The sequence below is a fragment of the Palaemon carinicauda genome, chromosome 6 (genome assembly GCF_036898095.1).
Source record: "Palaemon carinicauda isolate YSFRI2023 chromosome 6, ASM3689809v2, whole genome shotgun sequence".
Classification (NCBI taxonomy): Eukaryota; Metazoa; Arthropoda; class Malacostraca; order Decapoda; family Palaemonidae; genus Palaemon; species Palaemon carinicauda.
This window is the reverse complement of record NC_090730.1, coordinates 156977524-156983624: the sequence shown is the minus strand read 5'-3', so window position 1 is coordinate 156983624 and position 6101 is coordinate 156977524. Positions and strand designations below refer to the sequence as shown.

The window sequence follows — 6101 nt, the reverse complement described above, 5'->3', positions numbered from 1 at the left end:
TTGGTATCGGGTCTATAGAAAGAAAAGGCTGAGATTCTTCTAGTATACTATGTTTCTTGATGAAGAGGTACAAACTCCATCTCATGTGAACATATGGGTTGGTACTGGCTCTGTGGATAGAAGCGGAGGTTCTTCTAGTATGCTATGTTCCTTGATGAAGAGGTACAAACTGTTTCCCATGTGAACATAGTTGGTACTGGCTCTGTAAATAGAAGAAGCTAAGTTTCTTCTAGTATGCTATGTTCCTTGATGAACATAAGGGTTGGTACTGGCTCTGTAGATAAAAGCTAAAATTCGTCTAGTAAACAATTTCCTTGATGAAGAGGTACAAACTCTTTGTCATGTGAACATAAGGGTTGGTATGGGGTCTGTAGATAGAAGAAGCTGAGATTCTTCTAGTATACCATGTTCCTTGATGAAGAGGTACAAACTCGATCTCATGCGAACATAATGAGGTCGGACTTCCGTCTTCCGTCTTTTATCAGTGACGTCGACAGACTCACACTGAGAATGAACATAAAATAATATTGTATTTATACAAGAGAATGGGATTCTCTCCTGTAAAAATATGATATTATTTTTTACTGTACATTCTCAATAGAGTCCGCTGATGTCACTAATAAGACGAAAGTTCTAACTCCTATCAGGCAATCAAATCTTTTAACTTTTCCTTTCGTGATTCCTGTATATATATATATATATATATATATATATATATATATATATATATATATATATATATATATATATATATATATATAATATATATATAGATATATATATATTTATATAGATATATATATATATTTATATAGATATATATATATTTATATAGATATATATATATTTATATATATATATATATATTTATATATATATGTATATTTATTTATAGATATATATATATATATATATATATATATATATATATTTATATATATGTATATTTATATATATGTATATTTATATATATATATATATATATATATATTTATTTATAGATATATATATATATACATATATATATATAATATATATATATATATATATATATATATATATATATATATATATATATATATGCAGTATATATAAGCATGAGGTGGGCAAGAATATGAACAAAGGCAACTAATGCTAAAAACCCGTTTATTTTTCGATGGCAGGGCCGATGCATGAAGCAGTGGCGCTTCGTTCCCTTCAAGAAGCAGAGTGGCGCAGTGGAAGCGTGCTGGGCCCATAACCCAGAGGTCCGTGGATCGAAACCACGCTCTGCTACGGAACTTTTGATCTGTTTCCTTTACTAAATACATAGATATATAAATTAGCGATATAAAGCCAGGTACTGGGACTTCTATGACAATTCGCACCCAAGGGGAAAAGCACGTAATTGCAATGGGATAAAAATTTTTATGGGACTGGCATGAAAGCAAAAATTAAGGTAGAACAGTTTAGGTTTGAAAGATCAAAATAAATAAACAATATCAAGGCCCACTTCCTTCATTGAATAAAGGGCAGTGTCTCCTTAACTCCCTTGATTTTACTAACCATTTCCCTTGAATAAGAGTTGATGAGGACTCGACGTTAAATTATGGATCAATGTAAACTTTTTTTTACTGGTTAATTAGTGTATATGCATTTAAGACATTCAATACATGAACACGCATTTACTTATTCCCAAATGATGAGTATTTTGAATAACACCGGGCCAACCTTTTCTACCTTGCCTAATTTAAACCTTGTATCGGGCATAGAAAATCCATAATTTTAGGACGAGTCATCATCAACATTTCCAAATAAAAGAAATAAATAAATTAAAAGTTTCGTAGCAGAGCGTGGTTTCGATCCACGGACCTCTGGGTTATGGGCCCAGCACGCTTCCACTGCGCCACTCTGCTTCATGAACATCCCCGGGAGACACAGCTTCTTTTGAGTTCGCGCTCGGGATGAAACTTATTCACGGTAAGAAATAAAATAGGATACCTCCGTTGTTTCATTCCTGGTATTACGTGTTTGATTATATTTTTTAAATAAGCATTTTCGTACTTAAGTAAATGTATATTTATCTATTCTTTTTAGCACCAGGCAACAACCTATATAGGCAGTGGTGCACATGCACACATAAATAGCTATATAGATATACTGTATAGCCTTCTGTATACAGTTTATATATATATATATATATATATATATATATATATATATATATATATATATATATATATATATATAATGTACATACAGCATTCAAAATATGCAAAAGAACCACAGGGAAAATGAAAATATCAAATGCAAGATTAAGTTTGTATTTCATATTTTCATTTTCCATGTGGTTATTTTGAATCTGAGCAAAGAGAGAGAGAGAGAGAGAGAGAGAGAGAGAGAGAGAGAGAGAGAGAGAGAGAGAGAGAGAGAGAGAGAGAGAGAGAGAGAGAGAAATTAAAAATCTCCAGCGATGGTATCATCCACCATGTGACGCACACTTAGAAGGGCTTTTATTTTCCTTTGTTCTCCTTTGTTTTCCTGAAATTTACCACGGTTATTTTGAGTTAATCCCCAGATAGTTGCGAAAAACCAGCAATTACCCTATGAAGTAAAAGTTGGAAGAGGTTGAACAGCAAGAATAAGAAAAAAAGCGAGAGCGGAGGTAAAGTAGGATTTATTATATATATATATATATATATATATATATATATATATATATATATATATATATATATATATATATATATATATATATTATTCATATATAGATATATACATACATATGCATGTATGTATGTGGATGTGAAGACACAACTATACAAAAGTTAACCCAAAACTACCAAGGCAGTAACTAACTCAACGATGAAAAATAACCGAGTGAAATGAGACCGTAGACAAAGAAAACTTCTAAATTGGATATCACATGACGGATGATATCATCCCAACGTTGCGAGCTTTGTCTGAGCGTGAAATTTTAATCTGTAAGTAAAAAATGTTTTTAATTTATCTTTGTTTTTTATATAACTGAAGAACACAGAGCACTAGTTAAGTACAAGTTTGCACGTTTTCTTCACGTGGTTTCTTAATCATAAAATTTGTGTTTGAGAGTACTGTACTTAAGTAATGGCATGAGAATTTATCTAGAACATCAAACTGGTTTCATTTGATATGACATAGCAAGTCTTCTTGCATTGTAGGTTATTACCAATTGCATAGGATCTCTTAAGCTAACTGGTCATTTGAGTGGAACTAATATAGATGTATATATGACTGGGAATGAACCAGAATAATCTAGTTTAGACAAATGGTGCTTTGCACTTCCTTCCCTGTCCTCATTTGAATTCCATTTCGCTGAATATTGCCACAAACTTAAACCCAGAAAGAAACTCATCTAACAGCTTACTAAAATACTGATATAGGCTACATATATGTATACACATACCGTGCATATACATTCTTATCTCCAGTTATAAATTATTTCTCCTGAGAAATTAATCTGTAATCAATACGATATAAGAGGTGTCACAAACAGGAAATCTCTCTCTCTCTCTCTCTCTCTCTCTCTCTCTCTCTCTCTCTCTCTCTCTCTCTCTCTCTCTCTCTCTCTGTATATATATATATATATATATATATATATATATATATATATATATATATATATATATAATTGCTCTACTATATAAGGGAGGATTCTGAAAATTTAGTTAATGAAGTTGGCAGCCATAATGCCCTTGCAAAGCCTAATTGGAAATGTTTCGCTGCCTGAGTAGGTTACACGAAATAACAGTAAGTATGAGGTATTCATACTTTCACTAAGTTGATTCAATTACTTCCTGTCATGGAAAGGGATGGTCACATGTATCAGCCTTTCTACCCCACATCTCCCTCTAAAGAAGCCAAAGAATACTAGAAAAATATGCCAGAGACCCCACCTTTTTTGTTCAGTCGGGTAGTCTTTGAGTTACACGTTTGCGCAAAAAAGAAAGACGAAAAAAAAAAATCCAGCCACCGTCACCATCCAAGTTTAACAACTAGGATGCCCTACCGTCTTTAGCTACTTTTCTCTTCTTTTTCTTATTTAGAGCTAAATCTGAGCTGTTATGTCCTTCTTGGGACCCATGCAAAAGCCTCGCTTCATCTGCAGAAGCTCTGGTCTACTTCCAAGAAAATTTCTCTAACACTGATAGTAATAGTTTGTCACATGTAAAAGGTTTCTATAAAATCCATGTACTCCTGACGACAGTTTAGATCTCCACATAGTAGGCCTTGCTGTCTATACAATAATCTAACTCAATAAGGTACTTTTGATCGGCCTAAACCTTAGATCCTCAATAGCTCTGGGTCCCCTATAAGTCTTCGGTTCCATAAAAATACACTCTTTTTACACCAAACTTATGTTGAGGCAATCATTCTTCTTCACTCAAAGAGTTAACTAATGAACTACAATTATTTAATGGCTATTTTCCACTTGGTAAGGGTAGGAGAGACTCTTAACTATGGCAAGCAGCTCTGCTAGAAAAAGGCCACTCTAAAATCAAACCATTGTTCTCTAGTCTGGTAGTGCCTTAGCCTCTGTACCATGGTCTTCCTCTAACTTGGATTAGAGTTCTTTTGCTTGAGGGTACACTCTGGCAAACTATTCTTTCAGTTTCCTTATTTCCTTTCCTCACTGGGCTATGTACCCTGCTGGGGGCCCTTGGGCTTATTGTATAGCATCTCGCATTTCCAACCAAGATTGTAGCTTAACTAGTAATACTAGTAATAATATATCACTCCCACCTTAACAATAATATCACAAGATAGAGCTTAGCCCTCACGTAGCATTCCTTAGGTCAACTCGTTTTAAGCGAAAACAGCAAACCCAGAATAACTAATTTTTTCACGGCCAAGTTTTTTTTTGAGTGTCTCACCTTCAATTTTTTTTTATATTCCCAATGTCGCCTCTTGATATATTTATTTGCTAAAATGAATGAAAGTCCTTTTATTCACCTTTGTGCCTGGTATTTTGTGTAAAATTAACATTAATTCGTACCAATAAATGATGTTTGGAAGATTATGAGTTGCTTTGATGTAAATACCACAATAATTTTTACTCCAAGAGGTAAATGTTGGATATTTTCGGATATGCATAGAAAAATTATATAAAAAAACTCACCATTTCTCTCTCTCTATAATACTAGTTTCCCAGATCATGACAAGATAATTGTCAGACGTCGAAGACTTGTGCAATACTCCAAGAAGGTTCAAGGAAACACAAATTTTTTTAATCAAGAATGTAAAGGGAACTATTGAAAACCTTTGATACAAAAAGCCTGCTTTTTAAATTATATGTTTGACGGTTTTGCAGTGCCAAAGTTTACACATCACAAATTGAGCTTATGAACACGACATATTATTACCACAGACCTTCAATCTGACAAAAGTTAACGGCTAAAATCTTGTTGTGGCCAGATTGGTAACGTCTATGCCTAGTGTTTGCTAGTCGGGGGTTCGAGTCCCGCTCAGTCTAGTTAGTGCCATTAGTGTCTGCAACCTTACCATCCTTGTGAACTAAGGTTGGGGGGGTTGGGGGAGCCTATAGGTCTATCTGTCGAGTCATCAGCAGCCATTTGCCTGGCCCTCCCTGGTGGTAGTTTGGGTGGAGACGGGGCTTCGGCGCTGATCATATAATATATGGTCAGTCTCTAGGGCACTGTCCTGCATGCTAGGACAATGTCACTGTACCTTGCCTCTACCATTCATGAGCGACCTTTAAACCTTTATAAAGAGAAAAATAGCAGAAACCAACAACTGGAAGTAACTTAGCCTGTATAGAATTCATAATTCTTGACACACACTTAACAGAATAACTGCACCAACAAAATTAAACACAATAAAGTACAGACATACAGAATACACTGCTTTCGACGACCCAAAGAGCCTCCTCGTCAACAAACTAACAATAGGGAAGATTCCCTAAACATCGCCAGCCAAGGTCAATAAATCTGACAATAGTATTTATTCTTTCCACTTTTATAATATCGTGAAGTGCAGTTATTTAATCAAATCAATCTGTAACAAGACCCGGACAGCATTGCTTGGGTATCTTCAACAGACCATGTCGGTGGGCGATGCTACAA

General features: G+C 34.3%; 2 non-coding genes across 2 annotated transcripts; one reads left to right on the top strand and one right to left on the bottom strand.

Moving 5' to 3' along the window:
* Window positions 1-1203: 1203 nt before the first annotated feature.
* Window positions 1204-1275, top strand: TRNAM-CAU (transfer RNA methionine (anticodon CAU)). The gene has a single exon. It is a non-coding gene; the product is annotated as a tRNA-Met (tRNA).
* A 548-nt stretch (window positions 1276-1823) lies between these two features.
* TRNAM-CAU (transfer RNA methionine (anticodon CAU)) lies at window positions 1824-1895 on the bottom strand. The gene has a single exon. It is a non-coding gene; the product is annotated as a tRNA-Met (tRNA).
* Window positions 1896-6101: the final 4206 nt, after the last annotated feature.